Source organism: Chenopodium album, chromosome 9, assembly GCF_948465745.1.
Source record: "Chenopodium album chromosome 9, dcCheAlbu1.1, whole genome shotgun sequence".
Classification (NCBI taxonomy): domain Eukaryota; kingdom Viridiplantae; phylum Streptophyta; class Magnoliopsida; order Caryophyllales; family Amaranthaceae; genus Chenopodium; species Chenopodium album.
The window spans coordinates 49,755,983-49,783,160 of NC_137842.1; the positions used below are offsets into that span (position 1 = coordinate 49,755,983).

Below are 27,178 nucleotides of genomic sequence, written 5' to 3' on the forward strand. Positions count from 1 at the left end.
TTCATACATTTCTTGACGTATTCGTGACAATCTCTCTCCATAGTAGTCCAATAGTAACCTTGTCGTTGAATCTTTTGGACTAACATCTTTGCATTCATGTGTGTTCCACAATTACCGGCATGAAGGTTTTCCATGGTTTTATGTGCTTCTTTCTTGGCTATGCATAAGAGATTACTTCCCATTGCAGTTCTCTTGTGGAGTTCTCCTCTGATGAGCACATACTGTGAGGCCAGGAGCCTCGAAGCACGACGTGCCCTTTTATCAGTATTAGGAGTGTATTCTCCTCTTGTCACATAATTAAGAATGTCTGTATACCATGGCTCTTTATCTTCTTCTTGTGGTTCTTGTTCATCGTCAAGTGCATGAACATAAGCCGGCTCATATCTTCTTTCTATGGTCAGTGGCATTCTGATTGTATCAGTTGCAATTCGTACCATTGATGCTAATTTAGCTAGTGCTTCGGCGAATTGGTTTTCTTCTCTTGGCAAATACGTATAATCCACTTCATCTAGTTGCTCCGTGAGAGTTTCTAAATGAGCTTGATACGTAGCGAGACTTTCACTTCTCACTTTCCATCTCTTGGAGATTTGGTTAATGATTAGTGAAGAATCACCGTAGATTCTGAGTTTCTTAATTCCCAAGGCGACAGCTGTTTCTAACCCCAAAATGCATGCTTCATATTCTGCGGCATTGTTGGTGACATCAAAGTTGAGCTTCATGGAAATTGGGATGTGCTCTTCATTGGGTGATACGAGCAAGACTCCTACGCCACATCCCTTTTGGTTTGAAGCTCCATCGAAATAGAGCGTCCAGCTATCATCTTCGGTCATGAATAAATCTTCGTCAGGGAAATCGTACTCATCTTCTTCCTTTTCAGCTTCTTCTAGCGGAAAGTCTGCTAAGAAGTCAGAAACTGCAGAACCTTTGATGGCTTTTTGTGGCACAAATCTCAAGTCAAACTGAGCCAGATTAACTATCTACCTTGATAATCTACCGTTGAGGATTGCTTTTTCGAACAAGTATTTGAGAGGATCCATCTTGGACACGACATGCACTGTATGAGTGAGCATGTAATGTCTTAGTTTCTGTGCGGCCCATACAAGTGCGAGACACAACTTTTCAAGTGGTGTGTATTGCGTCTCATATCCTTGAAGTTTCTTGCTCAAGTAATAGATTGCATTCTCCTTGCTTTCGATCTCTTGTGCTAGCATTGCCCCCATCGTTTCTCTTGTGACCGTAAGGTAGAGTCGAAGAGGAAAGTCAGGTATTGCTGGCGCTAGCACGGGTGGGTTTGCCAAATACTCTTTGATTTTGTCAAAAGCCTTTTGGCAATCATCATCCCATGTGACTAGGACATTCTTCTTAAGCTTCTTGAATATAGGTTCACATATCGCTGTGAGCTTTGATATGAACCTAATTATATACTGCAACCTTCCAATGAAACCTCGAATCTCCTTCTCATTTTTGGGTGGTGGAATGGCCATGATCGCCTTTACTTTTGTAGGATCTATTTCAATCCCTCGAGAACTGATCACGTATCCAAGTAATTTGCCTGACGTGACTCCGAATGCACATTTTGCTGGATTTAATCTCATGTTGTACTTGCGGAGTCTTTCAAAGAACTTGCGAAGTGCAACAATATGGCCTGGGCGATCTTTAGACTTAACGATCATATCATCGACATAGACCTCCACCTCTTTGTGCATCATGTCATGTAACAATGCTGTAGCTGCTCTTTGGTAGGTGGCACCCGCGTTTTTCAACCCGAATGGCATTACCGTATAGCAATATGTACCCCATTGCGTGATGAATGTGGTTTTCTCCATGTCTTCTTCGGCCATCATTACCTGATTATATTCGGCGTAACCATCCATGAATGATAGGAGTGCATGGTTTGTTGTATTATCAACCAGAATGTCAATGTGAGGTAGAGGGAACCCATCTTTTGGGCTTGCTTTATTGAGATCCCTGTAATCAACAAACATTCTGACCCTTCCATCCTTCTTTGGAACTGGAACCACATTTTCTATCCATTCCGGATACTTGGATACTCTAATGAAACCTGCGGCCAATCGCTTCCTGATTTCTTCCTTGATTTTGAGAGCCACATCTTGTTTCATTCGGCGCAGCTTTTGTTTGACAGGCTTCATACCTGGAATGAGTGGTATTGTATGCTGAGCTATATCCCTGTCAATTCCTGGCATATCTTGGTATGACCAAGCAAATACATCAACAAATTCACTAAGAAAGTTAATTAGCTCCTTGCGTTCATCTTGACTTAGTGTTAATCCAATTTTTACTTCTTTAACGGTCGTATCATTGGAAATGTTAACTGTTTCTGTATCTTCAATAACTGCTGTTTTATTTTCGTGTTCTTCCATTGCTTTTATTATTTCTTTGTCATTTTTATCATTAGCAAAGCAATATTGATCAAGGCTAGGGGAATGGCACACATCGTAAGCAAAGACACTCATTTTATTGAATTCATTGGCTAATACATCAAGAGAGGCAAGGTCGGCTGCGACCTCACCAGAATTATTAGGACTAGAAAGAGAGGACTCAACAAGAGACTCAGGGTTGAACTCTATAGCAGAAAGAGGGTCAACCTCAGACTCTAAGGACTCGTCTACAGACTTAGACTCAGACTCGGACTCGGATCCAGACGACTCAGACTGATCAAACATAGGACCCTCGCCAGCGGTTATTTCCAACTTCTCTCCACTCGGCGTAGTGATCCTCAATGTCTTGCGCCATCCCCTTGAAATGTTGTCAGCTTGGACGATTAACTCGGAGGGGTCAAAATCCTTTTTCGCTATGATTTCTTGAACGAGCTCGGAGTTATCATTGCGGACCGGCTTGGACTCATTTTTCTCCATTCAAAAAAGAAGGTTGATTCCCAGATCATCAGAGTTCAAGCTAGCTGGCTTCTCGGCTGTGGAGAGCTCTTTGTCTTCATCAACGAAGTCACAATCGAGGAACACCTCAAATCCCGGTTCACGGATCCCATCATGGACGAATGGCTCAGGGAATTCATAGCATAGGAAGTCTTCCCCTTCTTTGATGTACTGGCCATTGAGGGTGAACGGATATGGATCCATGGCCATTTCCATCTTCGTGATTCGAGCATTATTGCGAGCCTTCATCTTCAATGCAGCTCGTTTCAGATCTTCTTTTGTTTGCTTGAATCCCAAGCCAAAAGTATCCTTCTTGAGTGCACCAGGATGGCCCCAAGATTCAGCCATTTTCTTCTTGAGTCCAAGGGTCATTCCAGGGAAATGACCTTGTTTCTTCAGAATGGCATTGATACTGGTGTTTGAATAGGGATCGAAGTCGAGATGGCACTTTTCTTCTTCTTCGATCACGAGAACATCATCTAGTGAAAACCCCCAAAGATCTTCATCTTCTTCGTCATGTTCAACATGGACGATAGGAGTATCAATAACTTGAATGCGCATAGGAGAAGCATCGATAGTAATCGGAACCCCTCCAACTATGGCTTTCACTTTCTGGTGAAGCGATGATGGAATCGCCTTTAGCTCATGAAGCCAAGGGCGTCCTAACAAGAGATTGAAAGAGGCCTTAATGTCCACCACCTGAAATTTGGTGCGACGTTCAATGGCCCCAATATTTATATTCAGTATGATAGTACCCACGGCTTGACGGCGAGTATTATCATAAGCGCGAATCCCTTGAGTGGAGGGAGTCAATTCTCCATTCTTTATGCCCAACTGCTTTGCAGTACGGAGTGGGCACACATTGATTGTTGAGCCGTTATCAACCAGGCTCATGGGAACATTCATCTGCCTACACACCACAGTGAGGTGTAAGGCCTTATTATGTTGATCCCCTTCCGGGGGCAGATCCTTATCAGAAAACGAAATCAGATTGCTAGTACTTGGCAACTCAGTAGTGAAAAACTTGACCAGTCCTTGAGGAGTCATGTCATCATCAACTCCTATCTTCACCAGAGCATTCATCACAACCTTTCGATGCTCGTGGGAAGTGGCCAAAAGCTTTCATACATTCATCTCCACCTTGGTCTTTTGCAGTTGTTTGACCACATCGCTGTTCACAGGATTGATGGGATCAACTATCGGATGTGATTATGGTGGAGGTGAAGGTGGATTAGGTTGTTGCAACCGTCCACTTCTGGTGAGAACCTTGACCTCAAAGTCCCCCCAAACGTCTTTACTGGTTCCAAGAGATGAACATGATATATCCTTGAGATAGACGTCTTCATCATCACTATCCCAAATTCCATTCACTTATTCAGTACTTGAGGTAAATGCAACTTCCGGCAGAGGTTCATTCACAGGTTGAATGAGTATCGACGGATCAAAGGAGACTTCATCTCCCATGATAGCCAAAGCATCAGAAAGAGGACCTGTTTGAATGTTAGGCTTCTTGCCCCCTGGAGGGACAGGAAGTTGTTAGCATCGATCAGGTCTTGGATTGCATCCTTCAGCCTCCAACACTTCTCAGTATTATGACCCTTGCCTTGATGAAACTTGCAATAAGCATTGGGGTCATAGCTAGCAGTCCTATTCTCTGGCCGAGGTTCTGGAAATGGTCCGATTGGCATAATTAGTCCTTGACCATGCAAACGGTCATACGCAGCATCATAAGTCATTCCCAAAGGCGTGTAAACCCTCCTTTGCCTTTGAAATCTTTGGGGAGGAGCACTAAGGGCCAGCACATCATTAATATTGATATTATTGGTAGCATTATTGGGCTTAGAAGACGAAGAAGAAGGAGTGTCGTTCTTCTTGTTTTTCCAAGTGCTGTTGCTATTGTTGCTACCAACAGACTTCATCAGTTCATCTTCGATATTGATTCCAATATCGTATACAGCTTCAAAGGTACTTAGAGGTAGAACATTAAGTGTTGCTTGTACTTATGAGTCAGATTGGCAATGAACAAGCGAACCATTTCTTTCTCCTTGGAGCGCAGCTGTTTCCCTCCACCTGCTTAAGTAAGTGGTTAAGCCTTCATTCTCTTTATGTTTGAGAATGAAGAGTTCACATTCAAAAGTCTTGGCCTGGATGTTACACTTGTAACGATTCATAAAGCTTTCAGCAACATCCTCCCAGGTCGCGACATGCTTGGATTCCAAAGAATAGAACCACTGTTGACAGGCATGCTCTAAGGAAAGAGGGAACACCGTAGGGAAGAGTGTCACATCTACTCCCTTAAGAGCCATAGTTGCAGAAAAATCCTTCAAGTGGAAAAGCGGATTATCAGTAAGCTTGAATTTGGGAATGTTAGCAGTGGAAAACTTCTCAGGAAGCTTGTCTCTTATGGACGAAGAGGTGACAGGCTGTTCCACATAAGTGAACTCTTCAGAAATCTTGCTCATTTGTTCCTTAATCTTGTCCATTGCAGCAGTAGTGACATTGTTTTGATTGTCTTGTTCTACAGTGCTGAATCTAGTGGTGAGTGTCTGCATCATGTCAGACAATCTTTCGATTGTCCTGTTGAGGTTCTCAATGTCTTCCTTAGTGGCCATTGGTTGAAAGTAGACTGGAGATGGATCTTGTGGAGATGATTGAGGTGGTTTCCTTGTACGCCTCTTTGGTATAAGAGGTTGTTGAGGTATGGACTCGAACCGTAACAATCTACCCCTGCTTCTTGACCAAGTGCTGTGACACCAAAACAAACACACCTTTAATGACCAAACTTTACCTTAACCTATCCGGATTAAAAAGAAAAGGAATTTTTTTTTTATTTTATTAAAAACTTATTTATTATTTTTTTTTAAAAAAACATGGGAGGATGCCATCCGACTTACTCCGAAAAAAAAACGACATAAAAACGAGACTTCCCTAAAATACGGTCAGAAGTGGTGCACGACTAAAAAAAAGTGTGTGAACACGATATGTGAATGATTAAGTGAGTTTATAGACACGTGTTTTTACCGTATAGCTAGACACGACACAAAACTGGACACAGCATTCGCACAAAAATCGAAAAAAGGACTGTAAGGACACTTTCCTGGGCACCGTGTCACGGTACAGATTGTCGTGACACGGTGCAGTCTACCGTCAGACGGCAGACAGCCCCAAGTCACGACACTGTTCACCGTGGCATGGCAGAAAATGCCGTGACACGGTGTGCAGTTCCAGGTCAGTTTTGTGATTTTTCCAGATTTTAACCGATTTTAGGTCCGTACTAATTACTATGTGAGAATAAAAAACCCTCGGTCATGGGTTAAACAAAAGAGCAAACGCATAAAGGTTAGCACCAAACAACCACATAGCCTTTAGGCACGATGATGTAAAAAAAGTTCGCAACCTAGAGTCAAGATCTATGTTCAACTATTGGTCAAGCTTTGGGTGTCAAAAGGGTACCATGGTTAAGAGTTTGGAAGCGTTAGCAAGGCAGCCTCCCTTGAGGGTGTATGCCAACGGGCGGCTCCGCGAGTTCGTGATGAAATCGAATTCGACTCCATGGTTTGGGTGGATTTAATAACTCGGATGAACCCTTATTGCCATGAGCGTTTTTTGGTTGATAGAGCTAAAATCCCCCGGGGCTAAGACGCATGTAGAACACATACGTTTTTTCAGAAAAATCGAAGGAAGTCGACTGTGAGGAAAGAAAATAAACCACCAGACTGATTTTAGGACTGCCGTGACACGGCAATCAAAAAATCTGACTGGTGCCCTGTTTTCCTTCGCGCGCAACCAAGTTATCCAATTTTTCCTACGTGACAGACCTAAATGCGACGTTAAAACGTCTATGCAGATGCAAAAACGCCTAATTAATCACAGGAATATTTTTTTAAGAATCTTTCAAGTCTCATCCACTCATCTTAATTAAATACCGATCACTCAAATCGATAAATAATTAAGAATCCTCCCCAGTGGAGTCGCCAAATTGTAGGCGTTGCTCGAAGTGCGCCTACGTTAAAGCATGCGGTGAATATGCTTGGCACTCATACGAAGTGGGAATTGACATATACGATTAGGGACAAGGAAAGTAGGGAGCCGCCAACAAGTTTTTAAGGAACTTGTAAACCGTTCACGGATCATGAAAGGCAACCACGAATAAGGGACAATAAAGGCAATAACGATTGACCCGTGAAGGTTACACCCCATTCATAATCCATGAGATTACTAACTCCATATGGTCCGGAACCACGAAAGGAGGATCGGGGATGATGGTACGAAGTGAGTCATGGAGTCACATTCGCTCGTATTGGCCTCTACTCGATTCTTATATTGAAAAGCATTCCTGTGATCTCAAAAGCATACAAACAATAATTCAATTCGCTCCAAACTAGTATTTAACTAAATTGGTTTAATATTAATGCACACATAATTCTAAAATATTGGTGATCACTTCAATTAATAATAAGATTAAAAGGATCCTAAACCGGTTGTCCAAATTATCTTATTAGGCGTGATTTTCAATTACATATTCCCTTTAAACATGCAATAAAGTGATCAATAATAACAATATAATAGAACAATATTAATATTAGAACCAATTTAATCACAATTCCAACAACATAAAATCGTTAGAAAAATAATAAAAAGAGATGGAGCATGATCCTTACTTTGATTCTGTTTGTTTGCAACTACAAAATAATAAACGAGTTAGTAACTTCAAGAAAATAATAAAACAATAACTAAATTAAATTAAATAAAATAAAGTTGATTTTGGGGTCAAACCCTCAAACATTTCTACCTTTCACGCCTTGGCTTAAGGACAGAACCTCGAGTAAAATATGGTCTCCTTTGAGTGCTTGAAGAAGGAATTTTGAAGTGAAAAGGGTAGGCTAGTGTTTAGGCTAAAGCATAGAAGAGAGAAAATAAAATCAGAGAATTACTCCGTGCCCCGTACATCAGAAATGAGGGGGTATTTATAGGGAAAATGTGCTGAGGGAGCACACGGAACCCTAAAATGATAAAAACCCTAAAAAAGTATCCCATGACACGGTGAGACTGTACCGTGACACGGGAAGCTTCACCGGCAGACAGTACATTTTCCCGTGACACGGTACATTTTTGACGTGACGCGAGAAATTTTTAGAAGACGGGATAAAAAACGCGTTAAGGGTTTACGCGGAAAAGACACGGAATGTCCCGTGTCACGACAGACCTTCCGTGTCACGGGAAGACCCACCGTCAGACGGGTAGGATTCTCGTGACACGGTGGCAGTCTGCCGTGGCGCGGGAATTTCCAGTCCATTTTCCGTCAAAATACATTTTTAACCCTAATTTCCTTCGGCTTTTTAAGTGCCGATTGATTATTTCGGGCTTTTTCTGAATTTTATTATTCGGGCTAAAATAAGAAAATAATTAAATAAAAATAAATAAAATGTTTGGGCCAAAAATAAATAATAAAACAATAAAATAAAATAGGTTTGGGCTTAAAATTAATTAATAAGTTTGGGCTGAAATTAAAACTATGCTTTTACCAAACATCAAGACTAATCCATGGACTGTTCAAAAAAATGAATTTTATAAAATACGATTTTTTAAGTACTCTCGGGATTAAATATTGAACCCGACCAATAGTGGCGGTGAAAGGTTGTTCATCATCGGGTTTGGTTTTGGGGAGACATTTTTAGGTGTCTACAGACGGCCAAAAATAGGCGCGCCCAATCGGGCAAGCCTCGCCCGATCGAGCGAATTTTTTGAATTCTAGAATTGTGGTTGCGTGCCCGATCGGGCGAGCTCCGCCCGATCAGGCGCGAATACGAACAAAAATTTTGCCTTTTCACTCGCCTGGTCGGGCGAGCTTCGCCCGACATTTCTTTTCCTTCACTCGATTTGCGCCCGATCGGGCAGCCTCGCCCAATCGGGCGAAATAAGTTCGAATTTCTGACTTCACTTGCGCGTCCGATCGGGCACCCTCGCCCAATCGGGCGAATTTAACTCCAATTTCCAACCCCATATGCGCGCCCGATCGGGCAGCCTCGCCCGATCGGGCGAAATAAGAAATGAAAATTGTCCTTGCTTGCGCGCCCGATCGGGGGCCCGTGCCCAGTCGGATTTCCTTAGCTTTTTCTTCAATTTCTTTTCGTCTTCAAATTTTTCTAAGTCTCTTTACCTCTCGAACCTATACCTGTACAAAAACACTTATAAAATGTAAAATTTCACTCTCCTCTCCTCTCTAAAATAAAAATAAAAAAAAAAAAGAAAAAGGAAAACTAGTCTAGAAAGCAAGAAATACGGGTTGCCTCCCGCAAAGCGCTGGTTTATTTAGGTCCCGCACGACCTTCTTACCACTGTGAAACTCAGAGTGAATCGGAACCTCTTAGGTGAAGTAAATCAACTGCACCAATTGTAGCCCCCTCATGATATAGCTTGAGTCTTTGTCCATTAACTTTAAACTCGTTACCATGTTTTTCTAAAACCTCCACAGAACCGAATTTATTGGCCTTTTTTACGATAAAAGGACCCGACCACCTTGAACTTAACTTTCTTGGGAAAAGTTTAAGTCGTGAGTTGAATAGTAACACTTTATCACCCTCCTTGAATTCTCTCGGAAGGATCATCTTGTCGTGCCACTTCTTCATCTTCTCTTTGTAGACTCGAGCACTATCATAGGCCGTCAACCTAAACTCATCGAGTTGATTAAGTTGAAGTAACCTATTTTCTCCCGCTAGTTTGGCATCTAGATTGAGCTCCTTAATAGCCCAATATGCCTTATATTCCAATTTGACCGGGAGATGACATGATTTTCCGTACACGAGTCCATACGGAGTAGTACCTATAGGGGTCTTGAATGCAGTTCTGTACGCCCAAAGGGTGTCGTCCAACTTGTCGCTCCAATCTTTCCTTGACTTTTCCACCACCTTCTCTAGAATGGCCTTGATCTCACGGTTAGAAACCTCAACTTGGCCACTAGTTTGGGGGTGGTAGGCTAAACCTGTCCTATGGTAGACACCATACTTTTTGAGGAGGGTGTCTAACTTCCGTTCATGAAAGTGAGATCCTCCGTCACTTATTATAGCTCTGGGTACACCAAATCTTGGAAAGATGGTCTTCTTGAAAAGTTTGTTGACGACCTTGGCGTCATTGGTAGGAGTGGCGATGGCCTCAACCCACTTGGATACATAGTCGACGGCGACGAGAATATAACGGTTCCCTTTTGAAGAAGGGAACGGTCCCATGTAATCAACACCCCAAACGTCAAAAATTTCAACTTCGAAAATTCCTGTTTGGGGCATCTCATGCCTCCGCGAGATGTTGCCAGTCCTCTGGCAAGAGTCACAAGCCTGCACAAAAATGTTAGCATCCTTAAACATCGTAGGCCAATAAAAACCTAACTCATTAATCTTGGCCACCGTTTTAGTGGGGCCATGATGTCCTCCATATGGTGAGGTGTGGCAACTAGTAAGCACACCGTGGACTTCCCATTCGGGAACACACCTGCGAAATAATCCATCTGCACACTCACGAAATAAAAAAGGATCATCCCAAAAATAATGTTTAACATCAAAAAGGAATTTCTTTTTTTGTTGGTAGGACAGGTCAAGAGGTAGAGTACCACCCACTAAATAAGTAGCAAAATCCGCATACCATGGGTGTTGCTCTACAACTGCATAAAGGTTGTCATTAGGGAAAGAATCATCTATAGGTAGAGAATCCTTACCCTCATCATACCTGATACGTGACAAGTGGTCTGCCACTACGTTCTCTGCTCCCTTTTTATCTTTGATTTCTATGTTGAAATCTTGGAGCAAAAGAACCCATCGGAGTAACCTTGGCTTTGATTCCGCCTTGGCTATCAAGTACTTCAATGCTGCATGGTCAGTAAAAACAATGACTTTAGAACTAACAAGATATGATCTAAATTTTTCTAAAGCATAACTAACAACAAGAAACTCCTTTTCCGTAGTGGCATAGTTGACTTGGGCTTCATCCAAAGTTTTTCTAGCATAATAAATAGCATGCAAAACCTTGTTCTTTCTCTGTCCGAGCACGGCTCCAAGCGCAAAGTCACTTGCATCGCACATGATCTCGAAAGGAAGGTTCCAATCGGAAACACATATGATGGGTGCCGATATCAAAGCGTGCTTAATCCTGTTGAAAGCCTCAAGACACTCGTTAATAAAAATAAAAGGAGAATCCTTGAGCAAAAGCTGCGTCAGTGGTTTAGCAATTTTAGAAAAATCTTTGATAAAGCGGCGATAAAACCCCGCATGACCCAAGAAACTTCTAACTCCCTTAACATTAACTAGGGGAGGTAATTGCTCAATCACTGATATCTTAGCTTTGTCTACTATTTTTCCCTTATCAGATACAATGTGACCTAGGACTACTCCCTTTGTCACCATGAAGTGACATTTTTCCCAATTAAGAACTAGATTGCACTCTTCACATCTTTTCAAAATTTTAGCGAGATTAATTAAGCATGAATCAAATGAAGAACCATATACGCTAAAATCATCCATAAAGACCTCCATAATAGACTCTATGAAATCAGAAAAATTGCTCATCATACAACGTTGAAAGGTAGCGGGTGCATTACATAAACCAAAGGGCATTCTACGATATGCAAAAGTGCCATAAGGGCATGTAAAAGTAGTATTTTCCTGATCTTCAGGGTGAATCGGAATTTGGAAATATCCTGAATACCCATCCAAATAGCAAAAGAATTTATGATTGGCTAACCTCTCAAGCATTTGATCTATAAAGGAAAGAGGGAAGTGGTCCTTTTTAGTGGCGATATTTAATCTACGATCATCAATGCACATACGCCACCCTGTTACAGTTCTAGTGGGAATTAATTCATTTTTTTCATTTGTTATCACAGTCATCCCACAATTATTCGGCACTACCTGCACAAGACTTACCCATTTGGAGTCAGAAATAGGATAAATAATACCTGCATCAAGTAATTTCATAACCTCCTTCTTGACTACTTCCTGCATGTTGGGATTTAATCTTCGTTGGGGTTGAATGGAGGGATTATAATTGTCCTCTAGATGTATCTTGTGCATACAAAAGTCAAGGCTAATACCCTTGAGATCATCAATACTGTACCCAATAGCTTTCTTATGGGTTTTGAGAACCCTTAGAAGTTGGGAAGTTTGTAGGTCAGTAAATGTAGTACTGATGATCACGGGGTGTAGTTCCTGTTCATCTAGAATAATATATTTTAAATGAGAAGGGAGAGGTTTTAGCACAGGTTTCTTGACCTCTGCAGGTTTTGATTCCAGAACTAAATTTACTACCTTCATTGTTTCCTTGGGGCTTAACTCTTTTAAGGAAAGAGCCTTTTCAATATCTTACACCTCATTACCCCAAACGCTTGCATTGTCTCTAGATAAATTCCCCCTGATAACTTCCTCTAGGGGATCCTTCGCAAGAACCTGTGGCAAGCTATCATCACAAATATCATCCATTATATCAATTACATTAATATAGAAACAATTCTCCTCTAGCATAGGTCCTTTCAAAACCTTCCCTAAATTAAAAGTAACATTGTCGTCACCTCCAGAAAGGGTTATTTTACCATTTTTAACATCAATAATTGCTCCTGCAGTATGGAGAAAAGGCCTACCTAATATAATGGGTATTTGTGTACCCTCCGCCATGTCTAACATAACAAAATCAACAGGAATAAAAAATTTACCAACTCTAACAGGGACGTCCTCTAAAATACCTAAGGGGTATTTTACTGAACGATCTTTCATTTGCAAAGTTATATTAGTAACTTTTAATTCTCCCATATTAAGTTTATCGCAGACAGACGATGACATGAAACTGACACTAGCACCCAAATCACATAAAGCTTTATCAATAAAAACATTCCCTATATGACAGGGGATAGAAAAACTACCGGGATCCTTTAATTTAGGAGGGGATTTGTTTTGCAATAAAGCGCTACACTCCTCTGTGAAAGGTATAGTTTCTATTTCATTAAAGGCCCTTTTCATGGTCAGAATGTCTTTCATAAATTTAGCATAAGCAGGAACTTGAGTGATTAAGTCAGTAAAAGGAACTGTTACCTGCAGGTTTTTCACAAACCTCTAAAAACTTACCAAATTGTTTATCAAACTTACTCTTCAATTGTCTATTAGGGAATGAAAGTTTGATAACCGGGCTCTGCACATCTCCTCCCTTATCCTGCGATTTACCCTTCACAGAAACATAAGTAGAGTTAGTATCTATTTGTAGCCCTGCAGGGCTAGCAGGATTAGCGTTTGGTATAGAGGAATCTAGATCAGGAACTGGTCTATCTTCCTTTGGCATAGGAGGTCCATCATAATGTGAACCACTCCTTAGAGTGATTGCATTGGCATGATCTGTAGGATGGATAGGTTGTGATGGTAGAGCTCCATGCTGACGGGATTGTAGGGTAGATGAAAGTTGTGCAATTTGATTGTCCATGATTTTATTATGGGCTAGGATAGAATCAATTTACGCATCCCTACTCTCCATATGCTTTTACATATTGGCAAGTATTGCTCTAATTTCAGTCATGCCAGGGTCGGAAGATGATGAGGGTGATGCTCGGCTTTTCTAGCCGGAATAAGGATGATAATATTTTTTCTATGGTGGGGTTTGCTGTTGTGATTGTTGTGGAGGTGGAGGGTTTTGTACATTGGTGCTCCGGTACGAAAGATACGGATGGTTCTTTTAACCGGCATTGTAGGAATTGGAATATGGGTTATTTTGCCCATAGGTTTAAAAGGCATTAACTTGTTCCATAGAGCTCCTACAATCTTGCTCCCAATGACCTACAATTCCACAATTTTCACAAAAAGCATCGTTGTTAGTAATAGCAGAATCATTAGCTACAGAGTTAGGAGCAACAGTAAAATTATCTAATTTTTGACAAATAGACGTTAATTGAGCTTGCAAAAAAGATACGGAATCGACATTATGTTTTCCTTTATTTGCAAACCCTCTCGGATTCCCATATTGGGAATTGTGTATTGCCATGTCTTCGATCATCGTCCACATTAAAATTCATTAACCTCCTACTAGCTGCAGAATCTAGTACTGATCTAGAAGAATTTCCAAGTCCATTATAGAATGCTTGGATCAATTGCCATTGTGCTAGATTGTGGTGGGGGCACTCTCTCTGTAGATCCTTGAACCTCTCCCAAGCCTCATATAACGTTTCGTCGGCCTCTTGAGCGAAGTTCTGAATAGCACTCCTTAGCACCGCTGTTCTCTCTACAGGATAGTATTTATTATAGAAATTCAAAGCAAGTGTTTCCCAGTCTGTAATACCTAGTGCAGTTCTACTCAAACCATTAAACCATAAATTAGCTTTGCCACATAATGAAAAAGGAAAAAGAATCTCCCTGATTTGGTCTTGTGTGACCCCGACATGTCTAATGGTGTTACAATATTGGCAGAAATCTGCGATGTGAAGATTAGGATCTTCACCCTTAGCACCACTGAATTGCTTCCTCTCTATCATAGAGATAAATTGGGGCTTGATTTCAAATTGAACTCCATCTAGTGCCGGAGTGGGAGTAAGGTGCGGGAAATCTGTGAGCTTCGGCTGCGAGTAGTCACTAAGTTTCTTCTGGGCCTTCATCTCTGATTCTCAATCTGATGGAATATCGGTGTTACTAAAATCAGAGGAAGGATCTCTTCGACTGTTGTCCTCCTCAGAACCCGCCAGAATTCGTCTATAGATTTTCCTTTGCCTAGCTCGATCTCAGGATCGAATGGGATGTAACCTGATCTGGAACACCTGGGCATAAACAAGGAACTAAAAGACAAATATGAGAATTGGCTCAAAGAACTAACGTTCTCTGAGTCAAAAGGGGATAATCTAGACTACAAAAAACTAATCAGAAAACAAAAATAAAACCGTTTCCCCGGCAACGACGCCAAATTTTGACAGGGTAAAGTCGTATCCTCTAATAAAAAATAATTACCTAAGTCCTCTAACTAAAGTAGATAGGGAAGTAGGGTCGAACTCCACAGGGAAACAAGTCTTTTTACTCCTAATTAATTATTATAATCTAAATTATCTAAGTAACCAATATTATTGTGAATAAATTATATACTACGGAGAATAAGGTTGAAAGAAATAAAGTAGGGAAAAATCAAATAATAAAAGACCTAGGGCATAGGTTCACTAATAAAAACTATTCCAGCGCAAATCATAATAAGCAATCATCAAGCATGGGTTAATCTGATTATAAAGGGCTTTCGCTACGTATTATAATCACATAGTTAATTTACCGGTATTAAATCTCATCTGTCAAATCTCGACTTAACCATTTATAAATAAGTCCGCCTATTGAAACTTAGCCTAAACATCAATTCTCATCTGTCGAATCTCGAATTAATATTGCTAAACTCATACTATTAAATCTGGCCAAACCTAATTGCATAGCATTAAATCAATCAATAAGAAATAAAGCAAGCATTGGTAATTAGTTATCACAAAATTACCCCTTCATATCATTTATTAGATCCCCATAAACCCTATAAATGAAACTACTCAAGCATCATCATAACTAAACTAATCAAATAAATAAAGCAAAGCATAATCAAAGAAGTAAGTAAAATAGCTGAAATTAAAAGAGAAGAAATTGTTACCAAAAGAAAACTAGATTAATGGAAGTAATTAAGAACAAAAGTTGAGAGAGAATTTAAGAGAGAGAAATATCCTAAGTAGAGAGAGAAAGTCTAAAAAAAGGTAATAAAAAATTACGTACAAATCTCGCACTTAAACATTCCTTAAAACAAAAATTAAATAAAATCTATCTCTGAGAAAAACAAGCGCCCGATCGGGCAAAGGGCCGCCAGATCGGGCCCGCCTTTTTCTTCACGATTCATCTGGGTAGCCGCGCCCGATCGAGCTAACGCTCACCCGATCTGGCGCGCCTGCTTGCTGGTGCTCTTTTATGTGCGCCCGCCCGATCGGGCGCAAGTTTGCCCGATCGGGCCCGGTCTTCTTCTTCGAGGCTCTGATTTCGATTGGGTTCAATTCCTCGGCCCAATCTAAGTTTCCTCATCGGGTCTTGATTAAACGATCCAATAACCTCGGTATCTCATACCGAGCCCTTAATCATCGGCTCTCACCGATGCTGGGCTTCGAAAGTGGCCGTGTCCCTCTAGCTTCTGTAGTTGATCCATAAAACCCGGGAAAATGATCCAAAAGTGCAATTTCCTGTAAAATACAACTAAAACTACGAAAACACTAGAAAACACAAATTAGTAATAAAAGTGGCTCGAAAGAGCCAAAAACACTACTAATTATGAACAAGGGACGGGGGTAAGTCACTATATAAAATGGACATATCACTTTACCTAAAAGGAATGGTGTCCTTCGAACAAGTGTATTATTCTGATAGTGGGTTCAAAATTATTAGAAAGCTAATATATTCAGTTCAAGTGATCGGAATGCCTAGGTGGAGGCCGCTTCCGATCAGTAATATTAATGTATAATTAATATTACAACTTAATATTGACTGAACCCTTTGGGTCACACCCAAGCAATTAACGAACCGACTCGACAAATTAATTCGAAAGAAATTAATGAGTCGCCCGAGTATTAAATATTTAGACGTCGGAAATTCGAGCTTAGAGCGTCGAAACTGAGGGTCATAAGCTGAGTCAAAAATAGTAAATGACGAGACACGCAAATAATAATAAATCTATAATATTTCCCAAAATACTTGTAGCATCGAATTGCCCCAAGCATCCCAGTGCTAAGGGCATAATGCGCAAGCATGGTGGCTAGCATGCTCACAAAGCCGAGCAAAGGCTGGCTGGTGCATGCTAGCAGCCGCGACATCTAAGGGCAGCAAGATGCTAGCAGCCCGCACTTGGAATGCGCGACATGCTAGCAGTAGTCCGCACTTGGAGTGCATGGCTTGCTAGCCGCAAGTAGCAGCCCGCATCTCCAAGTGCGGGGCTGGGCCGTGGCTCGTTGTGCATGGCGCGAGCTACCTAGGGTCGTGGATATGGGAAGCATGTGAGGGGTGAGGGACATGTGGCACAAGGAGAGAAATGAGTGGGGAGCAAGTTTGGTCCCCCCCCCCTTCTCCAAGTGGTCCTCACTTCGCTTCTTTATTGTATTTTAGCTTTAAAATAAATTGTGGAATTTAATAGTCCCACATTGATGGGATAGAAATTCTCACTCTCACCATTCCCTATAAATACTGAACTTGGGTTTTGGGAAATGGTGCTTGATTAGGAATTCAATAGAGCATTGCATTTGCAAAAACTCTTAAACTCTTATAATACTCGAGTTTTGGTCGGACCTCGCTAACCTCCAGGTAACAGAACTAAAAGTCGGTAATCGTTTTTGCAGTTGGATCTCCATCGGAGGCTCTCGTGTTTTCGGGGCTAAGCTTTCAAGTAAGAGCCCAATCGGTCGGGCGAAGCACGCGGCAAAGGTATATTTCTTATTTTGCCCTTTTTGTGCTTGTTTTATGCATTAGTGATATTATTTATTGCGAGCGTGATCCTTGGCTCGGGTTTTTTCTACGGCGAGTAGGACTCACCAAACCCCTACATTGTTATCGGAGCCCCGCTTGTTTATTTTTATTTATCATATTTTTCAAGGTATTTTTTATGGCTTAATTTTTCTAGTTATAAGTTGCTAATTAGATTAGTAGCTCATTTTATTCATTTTAACCTCGTATTAGAGCTAACTTCAGCTCTCAAACCCAAATTTCGACCCAAAAATAGTGAATTTTAGGGTGGAAAAAGCGTTCTGAAAATGGTTTTATCCCTAAAGGCCTCTGTTTTTTGCCAAAAAACAACCAGAAATGCATTTTTCGAGGGGTTTTTCGTTTTTACAAAAACTTTTAAGTCTTTATAACCTTGAAAATTAATTGCATATTTATGGTGGTTATGTAATTGGTTCAATACATATTTTATATGCAATTTTAAACCTCTTTAAGCATGATTACTTGGTGTTAATTTGTGTTTGAAAGCTTGGTTTTATTTTTCACATAATTGCAAATTAATTGCATTACGTGTGAAATTTTTGTTTTTGAGGCTTCTAAAGTGCTAAAGATTCAATCTTTAATTATGTTAAGTGATTGAAATTTTAAAAGCTACTAAATTCCATGTCTTTTATGTTGAACTTTGTTGTTTTAATCATTTTTGGTTGAGTGGAAACATAAAATTTCAAACTTTGTGATAGAAATTTGTTTATCTTCATATTGGAAGATATAATTTTTCAAGGATTCACAAGTGTTAGCAGTTGGATTTTTCGTTTGAACATTAAAGTTCATATTTTTCAAACTCCCTCTTACTTTGTCAAAATCTCAAGATTAATTTAAATTGATTAAATTAATAATGAGAAATTGCCTTATTTATTTTGTTGCACAAAGTTACATCAATTTAATTAAAGAATGGTTCTTGGGAATTATTTTGGTTGAATGCACCTTGAAAAATTTTATTTAAGTTAGACTTGTTTAAATTTTCAATTTTTTCTCATTGAATTAGTCCTAAAATTTATTTAGAATTAATTATATGTCACACGAAATTGGGATTCAAATCCCGAGGCTATGACACGCAAAACGAGGCAAGAACATCACTTTGCTAGCTGGGCTGCATAGCAGCCCGCATGTGGCTGCCAAGGATGGTGCCCGTACTTTCCCGCAAGCCATGTGCGTGGATGCTGCTATGTGTGCTGCCATGCTTGCCTAGCCGCGGCTAGTGCAAGCACGAGCATTTTTTAGTGCGTGGTTTGGTGCTTGGTGCGATGAGGCAAGTAGCCTTATTGCGGGTGCCTCGCACCAGGCAACACGTGGCAAACGCTACTAGGTGTATGCCTAGCTAGTGCTACGGAGGGTGGTTGGGCACATGCACCAAGCCGCATTGTCCAAGTTACTAGGTGACTTTGGTTTTCATATGGCATGCGCCTAATACGTGAGCCACTTGAGTGCGGTTGGCTTTGTGCTTGCTTGTTTGCAGTTTTATTTATTTTAATTAATCTTGTTTAGTTTAATTAAAATTTTTGAGGCTAGGCCTTGGTTTTGAGCGGCGTTGACAAAATTTATTTTGACAAATTTTGGGTTCTACCGGCTTAATTAATTGGATTAATTAAGATGGATGCATAATTTAGTGGGAGCTTCAATTTTTAATTACGTCAATTACATAATCGGTTAAACAACTTTGACTAGTTTTAATTAGTTGTGTAAATCGGATTAACCACGTAGATTAGTTACTAGTGCGCGCCCGTGTTTAATGCATTATTACTTGTTAGTTGTAAAACGCATGGGCCATTCACATATAGTTAATGGATGAATGGAATGTAAATTCTCTCATAAGTTTTATGAAATGGCAACTAGTGCATCCCGATTAGGATAGAAAATACGGACTAGGTGTCGTGATGTATTTTTGTAAATCTAAATACGATCTACCTTTCGTTGAGTATTTTTGTACCTTAATACTTAGATTAATCCAATTCGTAGATACTAGTAGTTGCTTAATTTGGTTATGTCTTGAAGACGGAGGTTCTTTGAAGACAAAGCCATGAAAATGCAAGAGAAGACCTTTTAAAGACTTGAAGAATTCAAGGGGTCATGGTAGTTGCCAATATGCATCTTATGCTTATGCCTTATATATTTATGCTTGTGCTTATATATGAATGATATGTTAGATGCATGTGTAGGTTATCAAAATGTTGTGATGATTAGTGAAGTTAACTTAAATCAACCAACATGGAAATCCTTGGTCCCTAATAATATTGAGTTAAAACTTGTCTTTCCAAAACAACACTTGCAAATCGAACGGGTGTAATGGTGTGCTACGCTAAAGCGAGGCAACATTACTACTTTGAGGTTAGTAAGGCACACCGGGTGTGCAAGATGGTTTTGGTTGAACTCATCGGTATGAGTGAGGAGTCCTCACATTCCGTGGCAAAAGAGATACATCGTCAAGATACATTGGATGCGACGATTATCTAACCAAGAATGTCTTGGATCCATAAGCAAGGCAATGCTTACCTTGGGATAAAAAGTTATAGAACAAGCCAAAGCATGCCTAAAATAATTTTTGATCCCTTAGATCTTGGAATCGCCTTATTTTCACAAAAAGGGACAATTTTATGTGTAAATAAAACGTTAAATAAGTATTGAAATATGCATGAATTAAATTCGATCTTATTGAAAGTATGTTGAATGTTTTTTCATTTCAAATTCTTTCAATTGTAGAATCATGTCTTCGAAAAATTCAAACAACCAGTTTTCATTACGCTCAATTTTTGATAAGGAGAAGTTGAGTGGGACCAATTTCCTTTATTGGCAAAGGAATTTGCGCATCGTTCTTATCCAAGAACAGAAAGAGTATGTCCTTGATAAGGAAATGCCAGAGGCTCCAAATGAGGAGGTGCCTCAGACTACCCTTAACTGATGGCAAGTGGCCGATCAGGATGTCAAGTGTGTTATGCTAGCCACTATGTCTCCTAAACTTTAGAAAGTCTTCTTCGAGAAGGAATCGACCTATGAAATCATTTCTAAGTTACAAAATATGTTTCAAGAGCAGGCTCAAACTGAAAGGTTTTAAACCCACGGGGAGATCCTTGAGACTAAGCTCAAGAAAGGAGAGCCAGTCAGCCCACATGTGCTCAAAATGATCGGATAATTTGAGAACATAGGAAGGCTTGATGCAGGGTACTCAACTGAGATGGCTATTGACATCATTCTCCATTCCCTTCACAAAGGCTACGACCAGTTCAAAATGAACTACAACATGCATATCATGGAGAAAACCCTCACTGAGTTTCTTGGGATGTTGAAGCAAGCTGAGCAGACGCTCAAAGATGAGGGAAAGCATGATATGCTTATGATCAAGAAGGGCAAGCCGTTAAAACGAGCATGCAAAAAGAAGAAAGGCTTTAAGGGGAAAGGCAAGAAATACTTTCCGCCTAAGCTGAAAGCTACCAAAGACAACAAGGAGAAGAAGGTATCATCTTCCAAGTCTTATTCTGAATGCTTCTATTGCAAGAATAAGGGACATTGGAAGAGAGACTGCCTCAAGCTCAAGGAAGATAAGAAGAATGGAACCGTTGCTTCTGTATCATATATTTACGTTATAGAATTTAACTTCACTAGCACAGCTTCATGGGTATTAGATACCGGATGTGGATCACACCTTTGTTCCAATTCTCAGGCTCTAAGGAACACTAGGAGGCTAGCGGAGGGAGAGATTGAGCTCTGAGTAGGAAATGGAGCAAGGATTGGTGCTATATTTGTAGGATCTCTTAGTGATGAGTGTAATTTATGGCACTCAGGGTAGTGTTTTAGGATATTTTCACTATGCTTTTCATGCATTTCTTTTACCATTTTGATCATTTCTCCTCTAGTTTCTCTATTTCTTCTTATTTCTTGTTTTACTTTCCTTTATGTGCTTTTCTTTGTGCTTTCCTTTTATATTGCTCTTTTTCTCTTCTATTTTCTCTCTTTGGTTTCTCTTGTATGTGCCTAAAAACTTAGCTTTGCAAAGGATTCAAGAGGAGCAAAAAGAGCCAAGCAAAGGAGTTTCAAGTCTCATGGAGAGGGCTTGGAGAGGGCTTAGAGAGGGCTCTCCACATTTTCTCATGACCACGGGCGCAGGATCTATACATTTTGGTGATATTGGGCAGGAACTCTCCGCGCTCTAGCCGCAGTCAGCCTGCGGGCTCAGAGATTTTGGAGAGGGTGCTCCACTTCAGTGAGACCGCGGCCCCTGGCTTCACCTTGAACAGGGCATTTTTCTGCGCCTTTTGCCGCTGGCGCGGGCTATAGTTTCCGCGAGCGCGGGTTTTGCCCAGACTGCCCACTGAGGTAGTTTTGGGTTCCGTATCCATTTATGCGTGCCCGCAGAGTCTTCGAGGAGAGGGCGCAGCCGATCAACTTTTCTTCTTTGCCTATATATACTCTTGTAAATCCTTTTGAAGGCCAACTTTTAGATAATATTTCATTTTCTTAATTTTTAGAGAGAGAAACTAGAGAGAAGTTAGAGAGAAAGTAGAGATTGTAATCTTTAGATTTGAATTGTAATTCAACATTGTTTCTTCAATCAAGTTTGTGATTCTTCTTCATATTAATCAAAGTTAGTAAAATTTCTTCCCTTTGAATTTACGTAAATATCAATTTACTTTTATGCTTGAATGTTAGTTTGGATTTTGATTTAGTTTTGAGAATTTGTTGATTGATTGTATTTCCTTCTGATTTAGCTTGAGATGAATATGTTTGAGATTGAATTTGTTTTAGCTTTAGAATTCACCATGATTAGTGAGTTGATTAGTTGCTAGGGAGAAGGGGAAGCATGCTTGATTAATGATTATTGTTTGTTGATGTTCCGGCCTTGGTTGATTGATTGTTGCAATTAAATTGGTTGACTTTATTTTCCATGTGATTAATTAGACTAGGAGTGATCAACCTATAAGATTAATCTAGATTGCATTGCAAATTCCAATGACATGAACAATTGATTTGGGAATTGCTCTAATTAATTGAATTTGATTGTGATTCTCCTTGTTAATCATTCATAGTGAACCCTAGTTTGATTTATGTTGGTAACCTTTGAATTCCTTTGATTGCGATTATTGTTTGTCCGTTGCAACGTTTGAATCAATTGGGTGATCTATCAACTAGCTTGATTGTTAAGGTTACATGTGGAACCTATATTCCAAGTGTTTAGCAATTTGATTGAATTCTTGATTCTTGTTATCTTTGTTGCATACTAAACCATTGACAAATCTTCGATTTAGCTTAACATTAGACTATAACATGGTTTCGATTCATTCCTTTGGGTTCCACCCTGAACTTGCCCTATACTCGTATAAGGTTTGTTAAGGGTTTACAAATTTAGTTTTTGTTACGGAGAATTAGATGACGACCTAGTTCCACCCTTCGTCAAAATGGCGCCGTTGCCGAGGAATGACATTAGTGCTTTGTTATAGTTGCTGAGTCTATTTCTTTCTAAAAAAAACAAAAAGATTTCCCTTTTTAAGGCTACACTAGTAGCCGTGCTACTAATCGTTTCCTTTGAGTTGTATGCATAGAGCATGTGGTCATTAACTTGTTCCATTCGATCCGAAGATTGAGAGGACTGTTACAAAACTAAGGGTTGCTAGGTGATCTTTTAGCTCTAGCATTTCAAGGGAAGAAGAACCTAAACAAGAGGAACAAGCAAGAATGGGAGAGAATCCGAGAATGGCATTAAAAGAATTGGGGATTCCCGGTGCATATAGATATGAGAGTGGAATTGCTCCACCTACAACTCCGGCAAATGATTTTGAAATTAGGCCGGCTATGATCACTTTGATAGAAAGGAGACAATTTAGTGGAGCCAAGCACGAGAGCCCGCTAAATCATCTCAAGGAATTTGAAAAATATTGCAAAACTATCAAGGTGAACAGTGTTTCCAAAGAATTCATCCGCCTCAAGCTCTTTCCTTTTTCTCATATTGGGCATGCTTTGGAATGGCTAGACAAGGAGGTTAAGCTAAATTCTCTAACGACATGGGACGAGGTTACAAAGGAATTTCTAACTCGTTTCTATCCACAAAAGAAAACGACGGATGCAAGAGCTTTGATTCAAGGCTTCAAACAAAAGCCAAGTCAGAGCCTCTGTGAAGCATGGGAAAGATATAAGGAGTATCTAAGGGAGTGTCCTCACCATAGGATTCCAGCCTATCAAATTATTCAGATTTTCTATGGAGGCCTAAGTCCCCATGGCAAGTCATGCCTAGATGGAGGAGCCGGAGGTCCCGTCATAAATAGGACGGAAGAAGAAGTGGTGGACATCATTTAGGATGTTGAGAAGTATTATAGAGATTGGCAAGACGGTGAGAGAGAATCAAACAACCATAGTCTAAAACCGTGCACACCGTTACCATTTAAGAAGACAAATAAGGGGCATGAAAATCATCATAGACAAGGGGGTCCCCAATAGGCTCATCAACAAAGGAAGGGAGGATATAGGAGTGTAGGGGATATGGTCGGAATTTATTGAAAAGGGGACATGAGTGGAGGGAATAAGGGTTATGGTCTCGCAAATGAACTCTTTCTCACCACTATGCCTCAAGTCACCAATAAGAGCATGAAAATCAATCATAGAATCCTCAAAATAAGAACACTCACGATCATCATCTCCCTCAAACATCAAACTTCCAAGAGGAACTACATAATCTTCTTCACTACAACCATGAATAACAACTCCCTCAACTTCTTTAAAGCCTAAAGTCTCAAAGCCATGCATGAATTGATGCAAATTCATTTCAAACTCATCTCTCTCCCATGAAGCATTCTTAATGACATCACTCAAAAGGCTATGAGTATTCATTTGACACTCAAAGAACACATTGGTCATAACCTCAATCAAGACCAAATACTCATGGATAGAAGAATCACAATCATGCATAAGAGACTCATCAAGATGAGAAGTAGGGTTGAGGTTATCAAAATCAACACTCTCTTCATTCTCAACTCCTTCACCATCACTTAAATGCTCACCAATGGGATCCTCACATTCTCTTGGTTGCTCAAAATCATCATCATCATCCTCAACACACACATCAAATTGGGATTTTTCACAAACAAGCATCAAGGATGACAATTGGCTTTCTAACTCTTCTCCTCTTCTCTTTTCCTCCTTAATACACTCCTCATTCTTTTTTATTATCTCTAATTGACCTCATAGAAATAAGAATCATCTCCTTACTATGCCCAAGCTCATTATTAAGCTAAATTCACCTAATTTGAGACTTAAATATATCAAAAAGAGATTCAAAAGATGTAGAAGGTTGAGGCTCAACATGAGAAGAAGAAGAAGTACAACCAAGATTAAAAGAATCAACATTAAGATCATGAGCATATACATCACATTGGGGAGTGGGGGCACAACCAAACACATGAGATTTATCATCAAGGGAATGAAGCACATCACAAGAAGGCATGGTAAATAATGAAGAATATTGAAACACACCATTAGCATCAACTTGAACATGCACTTCATCATCATGAGCAAAATGAGAAATAAAGTTGAAATCATGTGTTCTAGGTTAACTTAAGGGATCATGTGACAAATCATGGGAATTCATGCTAATATTATAAGAATTAAAACATTGCATATCAATATTAGAAACATGATTACCCCTATTATAACATCCCTAGAAAACCAAACATAAAAATCCCAAGCATCATCAATTGAAAATGCTCTAAATTCACCATTATGCATGCATTCAACTTCATTCCTAGTTTGCTCATTCAAACCAAAAAAACAAATCTCATAAGCCTCCCAAATATTACAACAATTATGGTCTAAAAATCCCTCAAGTCTATTGAAATATTCACAAAAAGGCTCATTGTCAAATGGAGGAAATGATAGATATGCCATTTTTTTTTCACAAAAAAAGCAAAAATTCAAATAAAAGAAAATATACACAAAGACCTAGACTCAAGCAATCAAAAGAACTCAAACATAGATACCGTTCCCCGGCAACAGCGCCATTTTGGTGGTAATCGTTGAGCTAACGGCGTCAAACAAAATCGCTTACGGGAGGCAACCCGGATTCTAAACCTCTCTTCTCATTTCTTTGCTTTCTTTTATTTTTGTTGTTATTCTTTGTTTTTACTATTTTTCTTGCTTACGGCGGCTTCTGCTGAGGCGGCTTTCTCAGGAGCGACGTGGCATTTCGGAGCCGCCGATGATGAAGAGTTGGTGGATTTACGCTTTTGGTTTCAGAGATCTGGCTTCTTAGCGTGGACGGCGGCTGATTAATTTGATACTCTGTATTGAAGAGAGAGAAGGAGTGACGGCGGCTGATTCAAAGAGAGAATGAGGTAGGGTTTTAATTTGGGGTTCGGGTTTTGAAGAAAGAGAATGCAAAGGAAAGATCAGTAGCTTCTTTTGTAGTAGGTGAATGAATTTAAGGACATACTCGTAGTGATTAAAAAAATTAAATAATAAAAAAAATAGGAATGAATTAAATAGCAATCATTGTTGCCGCAAGCCAGCAAGGAACAAAGGAAAAGACCCGTTAATGATGAGAACGGGTCTCTTATCTTTCTAGTACGCCAAATATGTGGGACCTAACATAATAAAGAGACCCGTTGAGTTTGACAATGCAACAGGTATTTTATCTCTCTTATTTTGTCATTAATGCATGTAAGAGACCCGTTATAATTAATATTAGACCTCTTTTATCAAACAGACCCGTTGGTTAAATAACAGGTCTTTAATTGAGGGTCACTATTCCAAGTTTTGTAGTAGTGTGAAAATGGTCTTTATGTGCTATGTTTAGACAAAGAAATTTATAACGTCAATAATCCCGTTAAAAAAGCTAAGGCTACACAGTCTAGTCAAACCTACTTGTGGCATTGTCGCCTTGGCCACATTAACATCAAACGCATCAAGAAACTTCTACAAGAAGGCATTCTAGACTCAGTTGATTATCATTTGAGAACTGCGAAGGATGTTTACTGGGCAAGATAATAAAGTAACCATCCTCCAAGCTAGGAGAAAGGGCCGCTAACTTATTAGGCCTAATACATACCGATGTATGTAGGCCAATGAGTACACCCACAGGGAACGGTTATTGGTATTATATAACCTTCACGGACGACTATAGTAGAAATGGATATGTCTACCTAATGTCGCACAAATTTGAATCGTTTGATAAATTTAAAGAATTTCAGAGTGAAGTTGAAAATCAACTTGACAAGAAAATCAAAGCGCTTTGATCGGATTAAGGTGGCGAATATTTGAGCCAAGAATTCTATGACTATCTGAAAGAACATGGGATACTTTCAGAATTGACACCTTCGGGGACTCCTCAATGGAACGTAGTATCCGATAGGAGAAATCGAACCTTGTTAGACATGGTACGATTGACTATGGGTCTTAGTGAACTTCCAATCTCTTTCTGGGGACATCCACTTTTAACTGCGGCACTTACACTGAATTGTGCTCCGTCAAAAGCTGTAGAAAAGACTCCACATGAATTATGGACGAAGAGACCTCCAAGGTTGACTTTTCTTAAGATTTGGGGATGCGAAGCATATGTCAAGAGACTTTTGTCTGAAAAACTTCATTCAAAATCTGACAAGTGTTTCTTTGTGGGCTATCCAAATGAAACCATGGCGTATTACTTCTCCAACAACTCCGAGAACAAAGTGTTTATTGCTCGTGATGGTGTCTTTTTCGAGAAGGAGCATCTTTCCAAAATGACAAGTGGGAGGAAAATCGAACTCGATGAAGTTTGAGAGGATGAGAAACGAGGACAAATTGACAATCAAAGTGCTC

The 27,178-nt window shown here is 39.9% G+C and overlaps 1 non-coding gene across 1 annotated transcript; it reads right to left on the reverse strand.

Annotated features, from left to right (window-relative positions):
- Positions 1–23,453: 23,453 nt before the first annotated feature.
- LOC145561047 (small nucleolar RNA R71) lies at positions 23,454–23,559 on the reverse strand. The gene has a single exon (XR_014093630.1). It is a non-coding gene; the product is annotated as a small nucleolar RNA R71 (small nucleolar RNA).
- Positions 23,560–27,178: the final 3,619 nt, after the last annotated feature.